Source organism: Gopherus flavomarginatus, unplaced genomic scaffold (assembly GCF_025201925.1).
Source record: "Gopherus flavomarginatus isolate rGopFla2 unplaced genomic scaffold, rGopFla2.mat.asm mat_scaffold_43_arrow_ctg1, whole genome shotgun sequence".
In the NCBI taxonomy this organism is placed as follows: Eukaryota; Metazoa; Chordata; order Testudines; family Testudinidae; genus Gopherus; species Gopherus flavomarginatus.
Window position 1 is genome coordinate 2347828 of NW_026115085.1, and position 8477 is coordinate 2356304.

Genomic DNA, 8477 nt, shown 5'->3' on the forward strand with positions numbered 1-8477 from the left:
CCAGGGCAGGGAAGGGAAGGGAGGAGCACATCCCCCATGGAGACTGCCCAGACCCCATTTCCCAATTCCCCTGCGGCCCTCTTCCATTGTCCCAGGGAATATCTGATGGGATCCTGGCTAGGGGGTGTCTGGGGCCCCTGGCTGGGGGGTCTGGGCTCTGGGTACTAGGGGGTGTCTGGGGGCTGCTGCTAACCATGATCCTTCTCTCTGGTCAACTTGTACCAGAGTCCTGGCTCCTAGTCACCAGGTCACCAAGTCCATTCCCCAGTCACGTGCCCTGTCACTGTGATAACTTTCTGTCCACTTAGCAAACACTGTTAGTGTGAATTCACAGAATTTACTTTTCTCCTCTTTTGAAAACTGCAGGAACTTTCGGTTCCGTTTGGAAAATTTTTGCCCCCAGTCCTTGTCCTAGATCTGCGGGGGTGAGGGAGGTGGGAAGGGAGTCAGCACTGCCACACGATGGTCTTTTCCACAGCGTTCTGAACTCATTCTTTCTGAAATCCGGTGTCATTGAGACCGTTGTTAATCCAGAGTCACTGTATGGAAAGACAAGGAGTGATTCCAGATGGACAGTGGGTCAAATGAGATCAGCCATTCTCCCTGTGAGGAGGGGCTCCCATTAGCTGCTCTCCCCAGAGAGCTAAAGGAGGGAAGCTGCTCATACACTCCGTCCCTCTCTGCTCAGGATATTGGGGTTCAGCTTCCTGGGTCAGATGCTGCAGCCTCCATTGTGATCTGGGAGACCAGGCTTGGCAGCTGCTGCTCCCCCATTGGGCTCTGTGCTGGGAAGTGACCTTAATTAAAGCTTCTTCTCTGCCCGGCCCAGGGGATGACTTTCTGCAGCTGGTCCTAGCCCCCTAGGGCAGTCCTGGGCCCTGTTACTACTAAATTCTGAGCCAGAGTCTCCAGGTAACTGAAAGACCTCAGGGAATGTCCTAGGGTCTGGCAAGAAAGTGACTCTGCACAAACAACACCACCTCATTTCTCCTCCCATTAGCGGTTGCCAGGAGGAAATCCAGCCATGGGAGAGCAAAGCCCCCAGGAATGGACTGTCCCAGCCAGAGGGGCAGGGAGAGAGGACAGGGGAAGGAGAGACTGAAAGGGGCAGTGGGAGAAATGAATGTGGGGGAGAGATTTCCAGCTCTCTAGTCCACCCAGACACATGTATTGCTGCATCCTGGGGCAGAACCACTTTCCAGTGAACAAAACAAGGATCAGACAGAGCAAAAGCCAGTTCCTGACTCCATATTCCCCCTGCTGGGGTGTGGCTGCCGTGGGGTCAGTGTCTGAGGGAATCCCCCACAGTGACTCCTTTGGTTCTGCTCTTTTCTAGCCTTGTGTTCAGAGAAGGGGTGAGGGGAGAGAGAAGGGAGGTTAAAAATGTGTCTGTGGACTTAGCCTGGCAGGAGGGGCCAGGTCTAAATTGTAATAAACAGATTGAGCATTTCCCAGCATGACAGAATCTAGGGTGTCTGTCTGCAGGGAAAGGGCCTGGGGGAATTGTGATGTGAAATTAACTAAAACCGGTTCTGAAACGCCCACAACTGCCCTTCTCCCCCAGACAGGCTGCAGAATGTTTTGCTCCAGCTCATCCCAGCCTGGCGTGGGACAGGGAAGAGAAATGGCTGCAGTGGAGTCAGTCCAGGTAGAGATTATCGGGGGGTTGCTGGTGGGTTCCTGCTGGAGGAAAGGGAGAGCAAATACACCAGAGGTGGGAAGGTTTGCAGAGTCTGGTTTGGAGGTTGGAGCGGGGCAGGAAATTCACAGCGTGGGGAAAGGAGGAGGCCAGGGTGTGGCAGACCTGCTGGGAGTTATTTACTAAGTGGCCTAGATTCTAGGAACAGACCCAGGAGGTTTGGAGGTGGAAATGCCCTAATTTGTGAAGAGAGAAAATAACCCACCTACATGGAGCTAGTCAAACTGACCAGACTCCTAGTGCTGGAGCCTGACCTCAATTAACCATCAGCTGCTGTGAGATATAAAGGGGACACCCATGAGTCAGGCTTATTGGAGCTGCCTCTCCCTTCATATCCCACTCCTCACAATGAGGAGGGTGTTGGGCATCCTACCAGCGAGCTCTCCCTGGACCCTGCTAGGGGCTCCATCTCCTGTATCAGTCAGTGGCTAGTAGGGGGGTGATGGATATGCTGGGAGAGATAAGGGGCTCTCTCTTCATCCCCTCACCCTGGCATTTGCTGGATACTCTGAGCCAGGTCGAGGTGGGACTCTCCTGACTATGATCCACCCAGAGCTTCCATTTGATTCACTCTTCTCTGCCACAAATAGTGGGGCTGTGAGTGGGGCAGCAAGTCCTTAGTGTTGGACTCTTACTCTTTCAGGGGCTGGTGACCTTCAAGGAGATGGCTATGTATTTCACCAGGGAAGAGTGGGCTCTGCTGGACCCCACTCAGAGAGCCCTCTACTGGGATGTCATGCAGGAGAACTATGAGACTGTGACCTCGCTGGGTAAGGGTTCCTGTCCCTTCTGTTCTTGGAAGGGGAAATGAAGAGTGAAGGTTCACGCCACCCCCACAATGCCATCTGTACCCTGTCCTGTTTCAGCATCACCCCAATAGGCCAGTGACACACATAATACCAGAGACCCTCCTCTGCTGCAGAACACTTTGGGAACAGAGCACAGGAGCCGTATTGCACAGTGTCAAATATCTCCTGTTTGCTCAAGTGAAACTGGGGTTAGGTCTGGCATAACTGTCCCATACCCCTAATCATTTTTGTTGCCCTTTTCTGAACCTTTTCCAATTCCAATATTTCTATTTTTGAGATGGGGTGACATGTGCATGCAGTATTCAAGATGTGGGTGTATCATGGATTTATTTGCTGTTTTTACAAATATGATCTATGAGATATTCTGTCATATCTATCACTTTCTTAATTATTTCCTACATTGTTCACTTTTTTTCACTGCTGCTGCACATTGAGTGGATGTTTTCAGAGAACTATCCACAGTGACTCCAAGATCACTCTCTTGAGTGGAAACAACTAATTTAGACCCCATCATTTTGTATGTATAGTTGGGATTGTGTTTTCCAATGGGCTGCACTATGTGCTATCCTGTCATCTAGTACTGCTAAGATCCTGGATTCAGTAATATCCCTGCCCTTCCTGTTCCCTTTCTCCACCGAACCCCGCCAGCCCATGCTTCCTGTTCCCAGCTTCCCCAGGATTCTCGCACTGTCTCTGAACCTCTCTGTCAGCAAGAAGCAGTGCCAGGGACACTTGCCCTCTGTCTGGAGTCTTCGATTTCTGGGACATGGATTTACTTTCTCTGTGTTGTAAGAGGCTCTGTCATAATGAGTGTCTGTGATGTTACCCAGAGTACAATCTGGACTGTTAAATAGCTGTACCTCAGTCCTCCAGCATGGGGTGCCTTTTCCACTGTTTTCCCGCGAGAACAGCCCCTCTTGGCCAATTAACACACAGTCTCCAGCATGTAACTCACTCCCAGCTACACAGTATTGAGTGCTGCTAGACAGCCACTCATGAATTACACCTCAGGAGAAAACCAGCAAATTCTCAAGTGCCCAACTTTCCCCCAGAAATGTGCATCTTGCACTGTCCAGCACGCTACTGAACGACCCAAGCTCATATGAAGTCTGTCATTTCATCAGCGGAAAATGACATGCACCAGCTTGTTATCCCAAACAGAGTTTCCAACACACTTCAATCCACACATACTGGTTAGATGAACAATAAACCAAGATTGTTAACTACCAAAAACTAAAACTAGGCCCAGTCCATGAAAGGGGCACTCCCAGGAGAGACTGTATAAAGGCTGGAACATGAAACACCTTTGTAAACCTGAGACAGCTGCCTTGGGGACAATGACAGGGAGAATCCCCCAAAGTGACTCCTTTGTTTCTGCTCTTCTCTGGCCTCCGATTGTTCCTTCCAACGTGGAGTACTTTGCACTTGTCTCTACTGAATTTGATCCTATTTACTTCAGATCATTTCTCCCGTTTGTCCAGATCATTTTGAATTTTAATCCAATCCTCCAAAGCACTTACAACCCCTCCCAGCTTGGTGTTGTCCGCAAACTTGATACGTGTAAGAGAGAGACTGTTACTGGGAGGGTTTCCCCATGTGTCAGAGGGTTACACCCTGGTGGGAGGGGGCTAGGCCTGTACTGGAATAAGGTCACTCTGTGCTTCACAGTGTGCTAGAACCTAGAATGTGCATTAGCAGGGGAAAAGCTGGGGGGAATCGGCTTGTGGAATGGACAAAAGCCTAGTCTGAATTCTCACACCTTGCCCTTTTCACCCCGGCAGGCCAGAGAATAACATCCATGTTTCGCTGCAGATCATCTCGTCCTCCCAGGGGCAAGGAAATGGCTGCAATGGAGCTGGCTCAGGTAAGAGATTATCAGGGTGGCGGGCTCTGCTTGGAGGTTGAGGAGCAGTAAATGCATAAGAGGGTGGGAATTGCTAGAAGTGGTGGGAAGCAGGAAATATCTCGGGTGGAGAAAGGGAGGGGACAGCATGTGACAAACCTGCTGAGACTTGTGTAGTGTAGGGCGTGATGGGTTGTCACCCCCAGGAGGCAGTTTGTGGAGCTTCTGGGAACTGCTGTGTCCTCTAACCCTCACGCTGGGCTGGCCCTTCTCACACTGCTTTGCTGGAGATTTCGCCAGCCTCTCCAGGGCCTGTTATCACCCAACACAACAGCAGGTGGCGCCATGCAGCCAACTAAGCTACCTGAGTGCGTTACCTAAGCCACTCAAGGACAGATAGAAGACAAGAGCCAATTTCCCACTCCCCAACCTTGCACACTTGCTGTAGTATAAATCCAGAATGATACCATCTTATAGTGCACAGGGATCTCTATAATGCAAGCTCATTAATGTAGTTCCCCTTCCCCTCGATATGGGACAGATGTGCACAACAAGCTGAGATTTTCCCCAGACACTTCACTCAAAATACGCTGGTTAAGATAAAGCATCAAACAAGTTTATTAACTGCAGAAAGATAGATTAAGTGATTATAAGTGATAACAAACAGATCAAAGCAGATTATTTAGCAAATAACCAAAACTCAGACTAAGCCTAACATACTAGATGGATAGAATTTGAATTAGCAATTTCTCACCCTGACTGATGGTACAAGCAGTCCCCCAAGTTTCCATACACAAGCTAGAAATCTCTTGATCCTGGGAGCAGCACTTCCCCCACATCCGTTTTTGTTTCTCAGGTGTTTCCAGAAGTTCTCTTGTGTGGAGAATGAGGCCAAGAGATGATGTCACACCCCACCTTATGTAGCTTTTCCATATGGTGGGAACCTTTTGTTCCAAACTCAGTTCCTAGTCCAGTTTGTGGAAAAATACAGGTACTAAAATGGAGTTTAGTGTCATGTGGTCTGGTCACAGGCCCTGCTGAGTCATAGTAGCCATGACTCATAGGCTGGCTGAAACATTCACAGGAAGGCTAAGCTCTTCCACAGTCCATTGTCTTTGTTGAGCCATCAGCACTGTCTGGCTTCTTCATTGTTGTACCTGAAAGGCTCATTGTGGGTGTTACCCAGAGTAAGCACATTTGAAATACAGATACAGAGTCAATATCCATAACTTCAGATACGAACATGATATGTGCACACAAATAGGATAATCATATTCAGCAAATCAGAACTTTTCCAGTGACACCACACATGATGCATCTTCTACAAAATAGATCATAATTATGTCCTAATCATATTATAATCATACCACTATGATGAATATGGGGGTGTAGTGTCAGATAGGTCCTAATTTCAAGGCACAGGAGTTGGGAATGGAACTTCCCCTCTTTGTGGAACAGGAAATAACCCTCCAGCCAGGGCTGGGACAACTTCCCAGACTCTCAGCGATGGAGCCTGAATCTACTGACATTTCATTAATTACCACCAACCCCAATCTTTGTGGCAACTGTAAACTTTATCAGTGATGATTTTGTACTCTCTTCTAAGTCATGGATAAGAATGTTAAATAGCACAGGGCCAAGAACCAATCCCTGCAGGAACCTGCTAGAAAGAAATCCACTCGATCATGGTTCCCCATTTACTATCAGAGTTTTTAATCTATTTAATGTATGCCGTGTTTATTTTGTATCATTCTAGTTTTTTTTAGTAAAAATATTGTGCTAATCAAGTCATGTCCCTTACGGAAGTTTAGGTATATTACATCAATACTATTAGCTGCAACCAAACTTTTGATCTCATCCAATAAGGATATCCCGTTAGTTTGATAGGCTCTATTTTCTCTAAACCTTTGTTAATGGGCACTACAATTCTGACCTTCTAACTTCTATTCTTTATGATTGACTTCCCCTTTCTTCCATATATTTTATTTGGAGAGTGCTTGGATTCCTACCAGGGAGCCACTATCAGGGTCCAGAGACAGCCCCATCTCCTATATTAAGCTCTGGCTAGTAGCTATGTGATAAATGTGAAGACCCTGCTTCTGTCTGTCAGATGGGAGACACAAAGGTTCTCTCTTTCTACCCTCTGATGCCTCCTGGCTGCTGTAAGCAAGGTGGGGTGGGACTCTGTTAACATGTGCCTCCCGGAGCTTCCATTTCCCTGGTGCTGCTGTTCCGTGAATAGTGGGGTTGTGAGTGGGTCAGCAGGTACTGAGTATTGGACTCCTGCTCTTTCAGGGGCCGGTGACCTTCGAGGAGGTGGCTGTGTATTTCTCCAGGGAAGAGGGGACTCTGCTGGACCCCACTCAGAGAGCCCTCTACAGAGATGTCATGCAGGGGAACTATGAGACGATGGTCTTGCTGGGTAAGGATTCCTGTCCCTTCTGTTCTTGGAAGGGGAAATGAAGAGTGAAGGTTCATGCCACCCCCACAATGCCATCTGTACCCTGTCCTGTTTCAGCATCACCCCAATAGGCCAGTAACATACATACTACCAGAGACCCTCCTCTGCTGCAGAACACTTTGGGAACAGAGCACAGGAGCAGCATCACACAATGTCAAATATCTCCTCTTTACTCAAGTAAAACTGGGGTTAGGTCCAGCATAATGAACAGAAGCTTCCTACCCCCAGCCTTCTCTCAAACCCTGAGCCTTCTCTACCCAAACCAGAATGTGCTTGGGGTGTAACAAGCAGGCGGCTGGAGTCAGAGCTGCCAGTCCAGGGTTACTTATCATACAGACACTCAGTGCGTCCTTGAACGCTGGCTGGGAGTATCCAGACAGGGGAGCTCCAGCAGCAGAACACTGAATCTCACCCAGGATTACAGATGACACAACTCCTCGCCGATCTGGATTGCACCCCAGCATGTGAAAATGGCCTAGGTTGGTAGTGACATTTCTTGAGACATGGAGAGTCTTGCTCCCATATCACCAGGTGTAATAAAAATAACAGGAAAGGCCAAATATGGAAAACTGATTGTTCAGCTTGCTTTTGACCTGCATCATATTTTGCAATATATTCCAAATAAGGAAATTAACGTGCAACGTATGTGTCATTGTTTGTGGTTTTAAGCTGTAAAAGGCTTGTGTGATTTTTAGCTCAGGAACAGTATTCCAATAGCTGTCGCCCCCTGCGTGCTTGTAACCAAGAAAAGAGCCTCAGGCTGAGCTGATTCAAATATTAATCCTGTGGTCGTTTTCCACAACAGCCTCAATAGGTCCCTGTGATGGAATGTAAGGCTACATCTAGACTACCCACCGTATCGGCGGGTTAAAATCGATTGCTCGGGGATCGATATATGGCGTCTCATCTAGACGCCATATATCGATCCCCGAGCGCGCTTATATCGATTCCGGAACAACACCAACCCCAACGGAGTTGCTGATTTGACAGGGGGAGCCGCGGACATCGATCCCGCGCGGTGAGGATGGGTGAGTAATCCGATCTTAGATATTCGACTTCAGTTACGTTATTCACGTAGCTGAATTTGCGTATCTAAGATCGATTTCCCCCCGTAGTGTAGACCAGCCCTTAATGTCTTCACACCTTCCCCCTGCAGGAGAATGGCTGTTTGACCAGCTGTTTGCCTTGCTGTCTCTGAGGAACTGGTCTGTGGGTGTTCCCCAGAACTGTAACTTTTTCAGTAATATCATACTGTAAAATCTCACAATTTTACATACAGTGTTACTACACATTTTAACAGGAGGATAATATTCAGTAGGTTATGTGTTTTCTAATGATACCTCACAAGCCATACTGGGTACAAAATTGATCATAATTTTCTAGAAGAGTGAACACAGGGGTACAGATTGACACAGTGTCTGTGTGTGTGTTCCCAGCAGATATGTGGGTATTTCAATCCCTCATAAGCACAATGTTTGGCATCTTCAAGGACCTGGGGAACTGGTCCTGGGAATTCACTAGTTTAGCAAGTGTGAGACTGCATGAAATTGTGAGACACTTTGGTATTAATAATAAAATAATATAATCTGATAAAATTGCAATGAATCATGCTAGGTATGCCATGTAAAGTGTCAGTGAAAATGTTATGATTTGCCAAGTATGATA